The 16,507-nt window shown below is 41.2% G+C and overlaps 1 protein-coding gene and 1 long non-coding RNA gene across 4 annotated transcripts in view; one reads left to right on the top strand and one right to left on the bottom strand.

The window, feature by feature from the left end:
- HNMT (histamine N-methyltransferase) overlaps positions 1–16,507 on the top strand; it is a 321,400-nt gene that overhangs the window by 253,826 nt on the left and 51,067 nt on the right. Inside the window, exon 2 of the mRNA XM_089329246.1 lies at positions 11,009–11,079. The gene's annotated coding sequence lies outside the window, so the exon portion shown is untranslated. The remainder of the gene's footprint in view (positions 1–11,008; positions 11,080–16,507) is intronic.
- Positions 1–16,507, bottom strand: part of LOC149127449 (uncharacterized) — a 124,043-nt gene that overhangs the window by 74,592 nt on the left and 32,944 nt on the right. The gene's annotated exons all lie outside the window — the stretch shown is intronic.

Below are 16,507 nucleotides of genomic sequence, written 5' to 3'. Positions count from 1 at the left end.
TGATTGACTTTCTGTGCATTGGGCATGAGGACTCAGGTTTGGGGGTTCTTTAGCAATATCTCCAACTCTTTTGTGGTGTTGATCCACAATCCACAACACACACAATAAAATTCCTTCTTTTTGGCATACAAGTAGGAGGGTTTTGACCAATGCCACCACCATGCCCAGAATGCAGACCAATGCCATCACTGCAGGGAGCTCCCAGGACTATTAACCCACATAAACCAGTGATCTGTTCCCTGCCACTACTAGAGCTTAACAAATCGGAGAAGAGAAATTTCCTTCTGGGTGGTAGATGTGGCTTCCCTCTTATATCAGCCCTGTCTAGGGCCTGGGTTTTTGTCATATTGAGGCTCTTAGTAATGAAGTTCAAGACAAGAGCTATTGTCTTCAGAGCATTCCTATCATTGTTTTGGCAAACGCTTGCTCCTGTCTGGATGCCAAAGGAAGGTTCTGGGGGTGGGGAGGATATATTGTGTTTGCAAAAATGAGCAAGATCTCCTAGAAAGGCCATTTTCAGCACAGAATTGCAACTCTAGTATAAAATTAGAATTGCTTCTCAATGAGAAACAGCTTTTATTAAAGTAAGGACAAATTCTTTCAGGAGAATCCCAGGTTTGATATAACTTTTAATTAAGTTTCTCAAAAGCTGGAGCTCATTTATTCTTCCTCTGTCTGCCATCTAACAGCCAGGTACAGGGCCCTGTATTCAGTGAAACCTCGCTTTGAATTCTGATCACAGTATGAGTTTTTATACATAATTTTGGCTCATTCCACGGGTTTTTTTCTGAAATTATTTGCTTGGGTATCATCAGTATCATTTTTTGCCCTCATTTTCATTATGAAAATATCTCTGAATATGGCCATTAAGAAATCTGACTGATCTCCTTTGAATGTTGGATTGCAGTTAATATTTTCAAACCAAGTTAAACAACACATGAAATTCCACTGTTTGCTCATTGCTTTTCCTGATTGTAGATAAAAAGTAATAAAAATGAATCTTAGGAAAAACAATGCTGGCATCAATATTATGAAGAAGATGTGACCTTTCCAATGTTTACCTGACTGGTGAAGGCCACATACTTTGAAGTTTTAGCCAACTTTGAAATTCCAACCCAAATTTTAATTTGGCATCTAAACCAAAAACATACCATAAAATAGCATGCATTCGAGGAAGGCAAAAACTGTTAAGGCAGCTTAGGTAGATATTAGCCTATGTATGTAAGAGAGGCCAAAGACAATCAGAACTTTAAAATAAATAAGTTTATGTGCACTGGAATGAGGACCAAGCCTTGAAAACAGGACCCTGGCTGGCGCAGCTGCTCAATAGGCTAATCCTCCGCCTTGCGGCGCCGGCACACCGGGTTCTAGTCCTGGTCAGGGCACCAGATTCTGTCCCGGTTGCCCCTCTTCCAGGCCAGCTCTCTGCTGTGGCCAGGGAGTGCAGTGGAGGATGGCCCAAGTGCTTGGGCCCTGCACCCCATGGGAGACCAGGATAAGCACCTGGCTCCTGCCTTTGGATAGCCGTGGTGCGCCAGCTGCCACGGCGGCCATTGGAGGGTGAACCAATGGCAGAGGAAGACCTTTGTCTCTGTCTCTTCTCTCACTGTCCACTCTGCCTGCCAAAAAAAAAAAAAAAAAAAAAAAAAGAAAGAAAGAAAGAAAAGAAAACAGGACCCAGCCTTCTGTCTCTCTCCCCTGGGCCTAGGTGTGTGTCTTGGTCTGTGCTTTATCAAAAGGAACTCACTGACTACAGGGAGTGACACAGCTGATCCGACAAGGTTACTATCACTGGACTGAAGGAGTCAGGGCTTTGCCAGTAAATAAGAACCTTGATGGGCACTATTGTCAGGAGGGGTTTGTTTAGGGGAAATTCACATCTAAAACTCCCCCACTCACACTCTCCCAGAAGAGGGAGGAGGGGACAAGAAACAGAGGACTCATACTCATGCCCATGAAAACCCTGGTCTGAATGCTGACTGGGCACTCGGTCCCACACTGGGGCGCCCATCTGGTCCACCAGATGGTAGGAATTTCTTCAAGAAAATTCTTTGCTAATTGCCTCTTGGCTGTTCATTCACTGGCCACATACTTCATTCTGGACAGAACAAGTTCCTGGGGTTCAAATCAGTGGTAACAAAACCACTGTTTTTTTATTTTTTCTTTCTTTTAGTGCCATAGAGTTTTGGAGATACAATAACACACAGTTCTATCCAGAACACAAAGCAAATTTACAGCAGTTGCTGAATTATCCCACATATCTTTACTGTCTCTGATGCAATCTGCATTTTATTGCTTCCAGAACTGTACCAAAGGAAGTTTTAACTCATAGTAGAACAGAGATGCTTTTTAAAATAAGTATTTATTTTCATTTTTCATGGAATAGCAGAGACAGGGAGAGAGAGATTCATCTTCCAGTTCACTCTCCAAATGCCTACTGCATCCAAAGTTGGGAGCCCAGAACTCAATCCAGGCCTCTCACCTGGTTAGCAGGAACCCAAGTACTTCGGCCATCATCTGCTATCTCCCAGGTGTTTATCAGCAGGAAGCTAGCATTGGAAGTGGAGGAACAGAGACTTGAACCAGTCACTCCATCAGTTGGCTCACTCCCCAAATGGTGGCAATGGCTGGGGTTGGGCCAGGCCAAAGCCAGGAGCCCAGAACTCCATCCACATATCCCACATGGATGGCAGGGGTGCAAGTACCTGGGCTAGCTTCAGGTGCTTTCCCCAGAACAGTAGCAGGGAGCTGGATCAAAAGCAGAGCAGCCAGGACTTCAGCTGGCACTCTAATGTGAGATGTTGGTGTCACAAGCAGCAGTTTAACCTGCTGTACCAGGCTGCCAGCCCCAAGCCTCTGCATAAACCAAGTGTTTATTAAATTCACATTTCAATTGCTGGCACAAAGTACATTCGGAACGGATAACTCTGACATATAACAAATTCTGTTTGTATTCAATGATCTATATACTTGAACGGACTGACAACTCCATCTGCAATGTCTGGTCATAGAACACACTGGGACAGGAACTAAGTGTTCCATAAACATTGGCTGTATTTAAAAACCACAACTATTAGAGTCCTATATGGTAAATAATAAAAATAAACATTGAATCCACGTGCCTTTTGTCTTTAATTAGCCATATTGATAAGCATACTTTAATTATTTTCTACTGCTTGAAAGCATATGGGTAATTACTATGATCCCCTTATGTTTTCCAAACTGGTTAGTGAATCATGGTGGTGTAATCTGTGCCTAAAAATGGAAAATAGCTTTGAATTCATGTTAGGGAAGGAGGAGAACCAGAGTGTTAGAATGAGGCACACAGAGTGCTGAGTGTCATGGAAATGTCAACCTGCTTCCCACCTCAAATATTAGCTTTGCCTCTGATGAGCAGATTTAAACTTGTGTAATTTTAGAACATCAGAGCAGCAAGTGAGGTGACAGAATTGAGTTCTTTACATTTGAGCAAACCTAAGTCCATCTGAATTAACTAGTGTCTCAGTGTCACATAGGAGTTAGTAAGCAGAGTAACAGGAAGAAGCCACAGTTATATACAGCTCTAATTACTAACTCCCTGTAGGTGCCAAAGAGGAAGGGACGAGTCACGCCTGCAAATGGCCAGCTCTGAAACTCACAGAGAGGATTTCCTGGGCTCATTGATGGTCTTTTCTGATCAATGTTCTAACCCTGATAGATTCCCAAAAGATGTTTTCCAGCCGAATAACCCCCTCATTAAAGAAAGTCTTCCCAGTATGGAGACACCTCAGAAATCTGAATATAGACTAACCATATGACCCAGCCTTCCTACACCTGGGAATTTACCTAAGGGAAATGAAATCAGCATACGAAAGGTTATCTGCACCCTCATGTTTACTGCAGCTCAATTCACAATAGCTAAGACATGGAATCAACACAAATGCCCTTAAACTGAAGACTGGATAAAGAACTTAGGCCGGCACCGCGGCTCACTAGGCTAATCCTCCGTCTTGCGGTGCCGGCACGCCGGGTTCTAGTCCCGGTTGGGGCGCCGGATTCTGTCCCGGTTGCCCCTCTTCCAGGCCAGCTCTCTGCTGTGGCCCGGGAGTGCAGTGGAGGATGGCCCAAGTGCTTGGGCCCTGCACCCATGGGAGACCAGGAGAAGCACCTGGCTCCTGCCTTCAGATCAGCGCGGTGTGCCGGCCGCAGCACGCCGGCCGCAGTGGCCATTTGAGGGTAAACCAATGGCAAAAGGAAGACCTTTCTTTCTGTCTCTCTCTCTCTCTCACTATCCACTCTGCCTGTCAAAAAAAAAAAAAAAAAAACCAACTATGGTATATGTATATGTATATTACTGAATATTATGAAGTGGTTAGAAAAATGAAATCAGGTCACTTACAACAAAATGGATGAATTTGGAAAACATCATACTTAGTGAAATAAGCCAGTCCCAAAGGATCAAATACCACATGTTCTCCCTGAACTAGGATAACTAATAGAGCACCTAAAAGGCAATCTGTAGAATTAAATTGAGACTTTGAGAAGTAATGACTTGAACAGCCCTTGTCTTGACTCTTGAGGAATAGTTTTTTTATACTATTTGTTGAACTCTTTATTTAATATAGAGTTAAACATATGTGTATAAAGTTAATTGAAAATAGATCCCAGTGAAAAATAAGAGGGGAAATAAGAGAAGAAGGAGGAAGAGGGTTTGGGAGTGTGTGGGGGAGGGTGTTCACAGTGGGAAGAATCATCATGTTCCTAAAGTTGTAATTATGAAGTGTATGAAGTTTATAACTGTAAAGCTCTATAGTTCTGCATACATTCCTATGGTCTTACTTCTAAGAGGACAGTTTAAAAACTTGCCATGGGGGCCGGCGCCGCGGCTCACTAGGCTAATCCTCCGCCTAGCGGCGCCGGCACACCGGGTTCTAGTCCCGGTCGGGGCGCCGGATTCTGTCCCGGTTGCCCCTCTTCCAGGCCAGCCCTCTGCTGTGGCCAGGGAGTGCAGTGGAGGATGGCCCAGGTGCTTGGGCCCTGCACCCCATGGGAGACCAGGAAAAGCACCTGGCTCCTGGCTCCTGGCTTCGGATCAGCGTGGTGCGCCGGCCGCAGCGCGCCGGCCGCGGCGGCCATTGGAGGGTGAACCAACGGCAAAAGGAAGACCTTTCTCTCTGTCTCTCTCTCTCACTGTCCACTCTGCCTGTCAAAAAAAAAAATAAAAAAAAAATAAAAATAAAAAAAAAATAAAAAATAAAAAAAAAAAAACTTGCCATGGGGCCCCAAATCTTCTTAAGCTGGGTGGCAAAAATGCCATCTCAAGTGTTAAAGTGATCATATGGATAGAACTAAGGGTCTGGTAATAATAATAGATAGAATTAAAAAGAAGTGAATGCTCCAACATGGGAAGCATTCCACACAGCAGACTCACAGAATGACAATCCCTTAAATAGCACCCTGACCTCAGAATCAGCTCTTAAGGCATTCTGGTCTGGGTAAAAATACCAAAAGAGCATTTCAGGCATGGAAAGCTAAGATACTGTGGCAAAAAATGTCCTATATGAAGGACCTCGGTGGGTGAAACCCCAGTGGAAAGAAGTGGTCATCAAAGAAAAAAAGTACTTTTTTCAGAAGAGAGGAGAGAATTTCCACTTTGCTAATGGCCTTTTCTAAATACTGATGGAATCTTTGGATTCAGAAGGCTTCCATAGCCTAGGTAGCTCATGTCAAGAGCCTTGGGTGATCACTGATGCCATATGTGAGAGTGTTAATTGTTAAATTAACAACAAGAGTCAATATGCACCAGCTTCCCATGCAGGACCTCTGTCCTCAAAGAGTTATATTACAATTATGTCTAAGTGTTTGCAAAATATCTATCATTCTTGGGTTCTTCTTTAAAGTTAATTAAGTTTCTAAACAAAAAAAGAAATTAAGTTAACTTTAAGATGAAATGATTTTGAACAGCCCTTGTCGGGACTGTTGAGGAACAGTTTTTTTTTTTTTTCATGCAAATTGTTGAACTCTCTACTTAGTAAAGAGTTGGTCTTCTGTGTATACAGTTAATCAAAAATGGATCTTAGTGGAGAATGGGAATGGGAATGGGAGGAGGAGGAGGGGTGGGAGAGCACGTGGGAGGCCGAGTGATGGAAGAATCACTATATTCCTAAAGCTGTACTTTATGAAATGCATGAAATCTATATTCCTTAAGTAAAAGTTTTTTTTTTTTTTTTTGGGGGGGGGGGAATAGATTAAAAAAAAAAAAAAGAAAGTCAGGCTGATGCGTTGGCTCACTCGGCTAATCCTCTGCCTGCAGCACTGGCATCCCATATGGATGCAGGGTTCTAGTCCTGGCTGCTCCTCTTCCAGTCCAGCTCTCTGCTATGGCCCAGAAAGGCAGTGGAGGATGGCCCAGGTGCTTGGATGCCTGCACTCGCATGGGAGATCAGGAGGAAGCACCTGGCTCCTGGCTTCGGAATGGTGCAGCGCCGGCCATGGAGGACATTTAGGGGGTGAACCAATGGAAGGAAGACCTTTCTCCCTGTCTCTCGCTCTCACTGTCTAACTCTACCTGTCAAATAAGTAAAAAAAAAAAAAAAAAAAAGTCTTCTCATCTCAGTCTTTTGAAATGTCAGGGATACCACCAGCCTTTCTTTGACCAGTTTTTCACTATGATTAGCTAGTAGTCAATGGACATTTATTATGTTCTAAGTGTTTTGTTTTATACTTTTCCTTTTTAGTGCTCACAGCAAAATAGTATAGCAAGCACTTGTGCTGGTCATTGCCTATTTGCTGCTAATTCCATTTCTGGTCCTCCTTCTGCTCTTTTGAATACAGTGAATCAACTGGATGTGTAGGTTCCATATCCAAGGATTCCACCAGTGAAGTATCAAAAATATTGGAAGACAAAAAAACTAGCACCTGTACTGAACATGTACAAACTTTTCTATGTCACTTCCTAAACAATAAAGTGTGATAACTATTAACACAGCATTTCCAATGTATTAGGTATCATAACTAATCTAGACATGAGTTAAAGCATGCAAGATGATGTGTAAGTCATATGACATTTTATGTAAGGGATTTGGGCATCCTCTGATTTTAGTATGCTTGGGGCTTTTAGAACCTATCCCCAGTTAATACTGAGGGGCAACTGTATTGCAAGAGGATGAGCCCTACAAGTAAGGACATTCAAGCTTTCTTGCCAACTGGTGTTTGGTTGGTTTAAGTAAAGGTGGAAAATTTGCAGAGACGAGCAGTTAGGAAGAGAAATTATACTGATTACATCTACGAATTTCTTTGTTTCAGGCAGGATCTTCAAGAGGGCCTGTGATGATGCCATTTTTCTAGTTCCCACCAGGAAGTTCAGGTTCCAGAGCTTCAGTGCCACCATTTTCTTTATTTGTCCCTCAAGCTCTGTGGGTAGTAGGGACATCCTATCCTAGTAGGTTGTCTTGCTATCTGTTTCCTCTCCCAGATCTTTCAATATCTTTATAATGAGTTCTAGGTAGTAAAAATTCTCTCAGGGCCACCTCACATAGATTCTACTATTTGGGGTGGAATCTGACTAATATTATTGTCTTCATCCTGTAAGTGAAAGTAATAAAGAAGACAAGAGAAACCTGTCTCTCTTCAGAGAGTTTCTTATAGACTATGCTTTTTGCCAAACACTTCATATACAGTATGTTTTTTAATGTTCACAAATTATTATTAGGTAGGTATTATTATCCACATTTCATGGGTAAGAAAACAAAGAGATAAATAACCAGCTAATGCTATAGCAGTAACTGGTAAACACACGAGTCCATGTTTAGATCAGTCTGTAAGCCATGGTAAGAATGCAAGAAATTAATTAACTAAGAGATCCTGGATGAGTGAGCATTTAATCTATTGGATAAAGTTCCATGTAGGTACCCACATCCCATATCAGAGTGCCTGGGTTCAAGAGGGGGCTCCTGAAATTAACATTTTGAGATTCTATGATTGTCTACAGCCCTTGTCTCTACTGTTGAGGAACCGTATTTTTTTTTCTTATTACTATTTGTTGAATCCTTTACTTAGTGTAGAGTTAATATTATGAGTATAAAATAAACTGAAAGTAGGCCATTGTAAAAATTAAATGAAAGAATAAGAAAGGAATGAGGAGAGAGGGTAGGGTGGGAAGTATCACTATGCTCCTAAATCTGTTATATGAAATATAAAAAAAAAATTGTTCACTTAAAAAATATAAAAAATAATAAAAAGACTGGGATCCTTTCCTGAGTCCAGTTTCCTAATATTGCACAACCTGGCAGGGAGCAAGTGATGACTTGGGAGACAGAAGGTGCTGGTTCAAGTATCTAGATCTCTGCATCCCACAAAGGAGACCTGGATCGAGTTCCCAGGTCCTGGCTTTAGTTTTGCCCAGTCCCAGCTATTGTGAGTATTTGGAGAGTGAAAAAATGGATGGGAGCTCTTTGAATCTCTCTGCCATTCAAATAAAATCATGGAATGAGTAAATAAATAAATTGATGCTGGAAGATGCTACCAATACCTCCATGCAGTGATAGTCACATTCTTCAGGAAGTTCATGTTGAGAGACTGGAGGAAGATCTCTGTTACATTAATACAACTCAGTCAGTTTAAAAAAAAATTCAAATTTGAGATGGCTATTTTGTGAACAGTCAAGGAACAAAGAGCATTGATGTGCTGCTTATATCTGCCCTCATAGGATATTTTAAAAGTCCCAATTCATGGATTTTGCCAATATCCATGGTCTAAATATTCCCACCATGTTTGACTTTAAACTATTAATGTGGTGTCAACCATCTCGTGAAATGCCTAATATTTAACAATTATCTCTATACACCATTGGTGAGGTGTATAGAGATAATTTTATAGGTGAGGTGAGTGGTTTGTTTTAGTCAACTACAAAATTATTATCCATTGCCAGAAAGGATAGCACAAAAGTGACTCGTAATACAAGTAATTGGTAATGATATAAAGCAACTAATATTTTTGTATTTTGGGGGTATGTGTGGGCATTGGCAAAAGTTTTTTACAATCCCTTCTAGAGCTATGATGTTATTGGCCCAATAACATAATACTTTCACCCCTGGCAACAGAAATCAGTTCTTACATCATCAAAAGACATGTGTGAGAGTTTCTGCTAGCTTAATTCATATAGCCCAAACAGGAATAGCCCAAACATTCATTAAGTTAGAATGGTTTTAAATATTATGGAACATTTAATTAATGGGAGAATGTATATCAATAAGAGTGAACTACTAATGCATTAGAACATTGAATGAATTTCAAAAATAGTATTTTGAGCTAAAGAAGCCAGACTCAGAAACACAAGAGTACATTCTACATGGCACTTGTATATGAAGTCTAGGAACAGGAAATGTTTATCTTTGAGGACAAAAGTCATAAAGTTGGTTATCTGAGGGAGTAGAGGAGCATTGTTAATTGTAGTAGTATCTTCTAAGTGACTGGAAATGTGAATATTCCCTGTATTGATTTGAATAGATAGATAGATAGATAGATAGATAGATAGATTTGAACAATGCACTTGAGACTTACGTAGTTTACTCTATGTAAAATATGTCTTCGGCTTTAAAAATTAGTTTAAGTTCCCTTGGTATCTGTGTATACTTTTCAGTTTTGGATCAGGCAAGATGTTCCACCTAAGAAGAATGTTCTAGCCCAATATTCACTTATGCACATATCTCTTCACCAAATACCAGAGAAATTCACTTACTATGACTCCTCTATATATAAACATTCTTCTTACATAAACACTTTCCCTTTACCAGATCCCCAATATTCCATTAGATCTACTTCTTAGGGAAGCCACTGAAATTTGCATGATGTATACTAAGAACTCATAAGCAAAGTTTTTCTAATTAATTGTATTATTTTGTTTGGTTTGGTTATTTTCGTAGCTGTTCAGTTCATAATAATTTGTCAAGTTCTCAATACTTATATAGCATTACCTTTTTAAGTGATCAGACTTTCCAGATGACATTTGAAATTTGAGATTTTTAGATAGAACCTTAGTTCTCAGACTATTTCTACTATTTTGTTTCACTCATTGTTCTCATCCTTACACTTTTGTTCCCATGAGCTTCTTTCTCTAGAATATCACTGGTTACTCTTTCATAACCTTCAGTTATCTACCTATCTACTTATTCCTTCTTCACAAATTATCTCCCAAATATTTCTTCTGCATCATTTTGTTTGGTTTGTTTCTGTTTCTGTATATCCCAATAAATCTTGGGTTAATAAAAGAAAACCATTATGAACTTCACATTACTAAACTACAAATGCAACATCTATGTCATTAAATAAAATATGTGTTATCACTAGCAGCTGTGTGACCTTAAGCAACTCACATTGTTAAAAATTGGCTAATAACATTTATATATAAAGTCAAAGGGCTATTTACCCAGAGACTATCTTATGGTTTTCTTTCACGATTTACTTAGAACAGTTTTTGGATATAGTGATTCTCCTATCTATGGATATACAGCTACATTTAGTTTCAGAAGTTCATAAAAATTTATCTTTTTAAAAAGATGAAGACATTTAATTAGAACTTTTAGGTAACCTGAAAGATCTTGCCTATCTTCTTTCCACATTACTATGAATAAAAATAAATGATGTTTAGGGCAGTTACACTCTTTACCTAGTAAGAGGTTAAGCTTGTTTAGCATTCAGAGTTTTTGCTTCTTACTTATGAGAAACTGAAAAAAATCTCCCCTAGAAAGGAAAAGTTCTGGTGTCTGTCATATTTTACTGATATTATCTGTGTAACTGAGCGCTAAAATTTCATACATGTACTATGATTTCAAATTTCAAGACTATACTAGATCAACTTGCCAGATAAATTTCAAATAAAGCATCAGATTAAATAAGACAATCAATTCATAAAAATCCCTTTCTCCTTCATTCTTGTCAACAGAAAAGAGAATAAGATTCTATGAACTATTTGATTAAGAGAATTCAACAATGTTGCCATTGTCAAATACATATGTTTTCTGCTATTTAGAACATGGGACATACAACCAAAGATAAGAAGCTGGACCAAGAAGAACAGTGTTTAGAAGACTGAAGACCAGGGTGAGTAGAGATACTTGAAGAATGCGATGTCCAATAATGAGTGTTAAGGATCTTGCTAGTATTCCCTTTTGTTCATTTGTTTATTTTTAGGCATAGCACATACAGAGCAAGAAGAATAAACAAAGGAAAGTCTTTGTTGTTGATCCACACAGACAGTATTCTATTAATAGGAAGAATGCAGAATTATTCAATTTTTCTTTGGTCTAGTCTTCTCTAGCACATAAAGTAATCTCTGTGTTGGACAAGTACACAGAACTGACAGAGAGCATGTTGTGTTTACAAAGTGGGTCTTAGAATAAAATATTTGGAACCAGGGTCTTTTCTTAGGATTTATGAGATCTAGTGAATCTTGTCTGTGTTTATTCTCACTTCAGGATACTAATAGTTACATCTCAGAGGATTAGAAGCATTAAATGAACTAATGTACAGAAGGCACTTTGACCTAGTAACAACTTCATAAGTGGCAGGCAATAGAGGCTGGAAGCCCAAAATAGGTAAGAAAATAAATAAGAATTAAACATTTTTATTTATTTATTTTATTTGAGAGATACAAAGAGAGAAACACACACACACATACACACACACAAGAATAGAGAGAGCAAATGAACAAGTTAATATTCCCTTCAATTGGTTCATACACCAAATGCTTACAACAGACAGGACTGGGCCAGACTGAAGCTGGGAGCTGGAAACCCCAACATGGGTTGAAAGAACCCAACTGTTGGGGCCCACGCTGTGGCTCACTTGGTTAATCCTCTGCCTGTGGCGCCGGTATCCCATGTGGGTGCCAGGTTCTGGTCCCGGTTGCTCCTCTTCCACTCCAGCTCTCTGCTGTGGCCCAGGAGGGCAGTGGAGGATATCCCAGGTGCTTGGGCACCTGCACTCGCATGGGAGACCAGGAGGGGGCACCTGGCTCCTGGCTTCGGATCAGCATAGTTTGGCCGTAGCGGCCATTTGGGGGTTAAACCAATGGAGGGAACATCTTTCTCTCTGTCTCTCTCTCTTACTGTCTGACTCTGTCTGTCAAATAAATAATAAAATAAAATAAAATGATAAAAGGAAACCAACTGTTTAAGCCATCATGCCTCCCAGAGATCAGAACCCAGAGCAGGGACTCAAACACAGGCACTCTGATACTGAGTAGGAGCACACCAATGTGTAGCCTAACCACTAGGCCAAACATCTGCTCCAAGAATTGTAACTTAGACAACTTTTTAAGGCCTAGAAGAAGTACATTGTAATGCAAGAAAGTGTGAAAAATAATGTCATAGCAGAGATCTCTGTAGAGTTGTGGCAAATGCACTACATTTTTGCTCCAATTTTCAAAAGGAAAATAAGAAGTGTTCTCAAAATTTGGTAATTCTAACTAGCCACATAGATATTTTAATCCTGAGGGAAATTCCAGATACATTAAGAATTGTGAGATAGATATTCTATCTATAGAAAATTTCAAAGAGAAGTTGTGATTGCTGAAACAAACATTTATTCAAATGCAAGCCATGTGCAAAGCAATGAGATTTCCTCTTTCTTTTCTGGAGAGAGGGAAGAGACTGCAAACCTGATCAAAGAAGTGACTTAGTCATAGTATATACGCATTTCAAGAGGGCATGTGACAAGTGTATCCAGGGGAAGCTACCGGCTACTGAAAATTCCATGTTCTAAGCTATTTGAACATGGGACTCAGTTTTGCAGAGCATCCAGTAAAGTTTGAAGAAGCAGAGTTTGGGCAGTAGATTTGGAAACAATGGTCTAAGCGTGGACAGATGTGGTCTTTACCAGTCAGGCAGTGTTTGGGCTGTGTGTATTTCCAAACACCGTTTTAAAGGAACCCAGGCAAACCAGAATTTTTACAACGGAGGATACCAGAATGATGAATTACAAAAATATATACTGTAAAATCAGAAGAATGAAACTAGACCACTAGCTCTCACCATATACAAAAAAAAAAAAAAAAAAAAAAAAAAAAATTCAACCAAAAGGGCCGGTGCCATGGCTCAACAGGCTAATCCTCCGCCTTGCGGCGCCGGCCCACCGGGTTCTAGTCCCCGTCGGGGCGCCAGATTCTGTCCCGGTTGCCCCTCTTCCAGGCCAGCTCTCTGCTGTGGCCCGGGAGTGCAGTGGAGGATGGCCCAAGTGCTTGGGCCCTGCACCCATCTGGGAGACCAGGATAAGCACCTGGCTCCTGCCTTCGGATCAGTGTGGTGCGCCGGCCATGGCAGCCATTGGAGGGTGAACAAACGGCAAAAAGGAAGACCTTTCTCTCTGTCTCTCTCTCTCACTATCCACTCTGCCTGTCAAAAAAAAAAAAAAAAAAAAAAATCAACCAAAAATAGATTAATGATGATCTAAATGTGAGAACTGAAACTTTAAAACTATTGAAAGAAAACATAAGAAAAATACTTCAGGACATTGAAATGGGCAAAGGTTTTGTAGATCAGACCCTAAAAGCATAGGGAATAAAAACAAAGACAAATGAGATTTTATCAAACAAACAGCTTTTGCCCAGCAAAAGAAACCATCCACAAGTGAAGAGATAACCTACAGAATGAGAGAGAAAATTTGCAAGGTATACATCTGACAAGGTGTTAATATCCAGACTGTGTAAGGAACTCAAACAACTCAATAGCAAAGCAGTAATAATAATTGTTAGGTTTTAGAACTTTAGGGTGCAGAGAAGGAGAGGAGATGGCTAGTTAAAGTAGAAAACTCTTTATTTTAGGGAGCTAGGAAAGATGTTAGAGTGACAGCTCTTTTGTACTAAATGGTTGTGGTTAGAGAAATTGGTAGAAATTGGTTATTGGGAGCCATGTTCACATTGGGCAACAGAAAGGTAAAAAAAGTACAAGTTCCAGTCCAGCGAGTGGGGAGGCAGACATAAGTGTTGGTCCCACAATGAAAGAAGATTCTGTTCATGTAAGCAAATTGTCCAGTGAGTGGAAAACATGTTTAAGCACAAAAGTTCCTTATGCTATACCTGGTTCATTCTCCCAAACATTGATAGTGCTTGCCAGCATGGTGCCTGAGAGAAGTTATAAGGGATCATTGTGGTTAATTTGGGTTGTTCCTGGTCATCTCTTTTCATAAACAATAAAATGTTTGTAGGCATCTAAGAGGAACCAGTTGGTAGATGCCCCGTGAGTTTCTGAGGTAGTTTGCCAAGGAAAGAGCCCATTTATTAAGGAAGGAAGACCTAAACAGAACTCACAGTTAAGCACAGAGTCAGGAACATGGAGAGCAAGAGGGGTTGCATGAATTTGCCTTTACCTTCGGTGAGGCCTAGCAATTACCCCTGTGAGCCTGGTGGTTTGAAGGGCCAGTAGTCTTGATCTCTACTCCACTTAGCATGGGGAGATATTTCCCAGGTTATGTTGCCCTGGGAGGGGGTGCTTGTGATGTAAAAAGGGGCCTTAGCCAGGAGCAGTGTGTTAGTAGTAACTGGGCCAAGGATGGGGTTTTGAGACAGGGAAATTCATGATACCCCACACATAGTCCTGCAAAAGCCTGATGGCCCAGTCTGCTTGGGCTGTCAGACAATTTTTGAAAAAGCATTTTTTGCTGTGTCTGAAAATGCTGCTCCCTTTTCTGTCTTGGCAGAGAGATGTGCTGTGGTGTAAACCCAGGCTGGCTGTGGGGCACGAACTACAGTGTAAGCTGAGGAGGATAGAAAGAGACACAGCCAGGAATCCTTTGTGAGATTTGTGTTATTTAAAAGTGAGACGGTGAGATTGAGGTCTGAGTGATGGGCAACGAGAAAATCCTGCATGAGGACTGGACAGGAGGAAGACAGGGCAGTGGTCAGGAGAAGCAGCATGAAAACCATTTTTTGATGTTGGGGCTCATAATAAGTAGAAGGGACAAGGGTGTCATGGTTTGTAATTACCACCTCCTCCAGGTCTTGTCCCACTTACCTTCCTGGGTCGGGGTGTTTCAACCTAGAGAAATGAATCCAGGTGGGAACAGCTAACAGGTTACCAGTTAAAGTGGCTCAGTAAGGCCCACTCCAACTAGACTGGAGTGGCTTTGAATTCAGGCTTTAATGCAGAGAGGTCCTTAGGAGATATTTTATGGGGGTGCTTGGCCCTTCATTTTTCTTTCCACTCCCTGTCTAGGACATTGTTCCATGGAGGGCTTCCTGGGTGTGGAATTCCTTAAATTTCTCCCAGGACTTTACAGCGGACTCAGGAGTGCCCTTTGTATTGGGTGGGGAAATTTTCCCTAAACTGCCCCCAGGAGAAGGCTGGGGTTCACCCAACAAGGTGGTGGGACAAGAGCAATACTTGGGATTTGTAACTGCTGGTTTAATAGCCAGCCTTGGTATAAGGCCGGGGAGATTCTCTTAGGCTGCCCCAGGGAGCAGGCTGGAACCCAGCATGACAAGGTTATGAACAGGAACAAGGATTTTGATTATTGAATCACCCAGGATTCCCATTTTTGTCTTCAGCCACTCGTATACACAGAAGCTTATCTCTACCTAGCCAGTAATAAGAGGTACAGAAATTTACAGCACTACGTGAAACGCCAACAAGGACCCTGGGTCATCCTGTCAATAGTGGTGCAGACTGAGTGAAGACCTTTCTCAACAGAAGCCAACAGGTTCATCATTCTGATCCGGGGGCCCTCTGACTCTCTGGGACAATCTCGCTTCCAGGGCACAGGTTTTTGGCAGAGTAGGCGAGGCATCTTTGGAAGCCAGCCTCTGTCATGGCAGCTCTTTGTTCCATGATCTGGCTTCTTGCATCAAAAACAGGTGCTATTTAGGGGATGGACTGGCCTAGTTGGGTCTCCTTGATGGCAGACCACCACAAAGAACAGCTATTAATCTTTCAGATAGGATCACGCATGCCAGTCACTTTGTACCATCTGTCTATCTACTATGGTGACTGTTTTACCTTCAGGGCTCAGGGGTAATTTTCTAAGCAGAAAAAGTAGCTGGCAGTTTTAGGCAGGGGAGGGACCCTGAGCTAGTACTTGGATTTCCAGACTGAGTGAACATTAATTGCAGCCAGGTCCTCCAGATAGGACTCAAGATAATTCACCTCACTTCCCCAGGACTGTGATCAGTGTGGCGTGTCCAAGGAGCAATGGAGAAGTGGAGGCTCCCTATGGACTAGTTGCCTCGAATTTGCCTTAATCCCTGGTTTTGACACCAATGTGTTAGGTTTTGGGATTTTAGGGTTGGAAGAAGGTGAGGAGGCAGAAAATTAAAGTTGAAAAGACTTTATTTTAGGGGGTACAGAATGGGGAGTACAGAGAGTGAGGGATTGAGAATGCCTAGATAGAGGTAGGGGTTTGAAGGCAGGTTGCATTCTGAGCAGTAGGCGGAGTCCTTTCTTAAGCTGCTTTTTTGGGGAAAGTGCAGAGCACCACACAGACCTTGATAAGGTAGGTGGGAGATGCGCAGAAAGGCTTCTTGGTAAAGTCTATAATG

Source organism: Oryctolagus cuniculus, chromosome 3 (genome assembly GCF_051225735.1).
Source record: "Oryctolagus cuniculus isolate XC-2025 breed Fujian yellow rabbit chromosome 3, ASM5122573v1, whole genome shotgun sequence".
Taxonomy (NCBI): domain Eukaryota; kingdom Metazoa; phylum Chordata; class Mammalia; order Lagomorpha; family Leporidae; genus Oryctolagus; species Oryctolagus cuniculus.
Note: the sequence above shows the minus strand (reverse complement) of the source record. Positions and strands in the feature narration are given on the sequence as shown.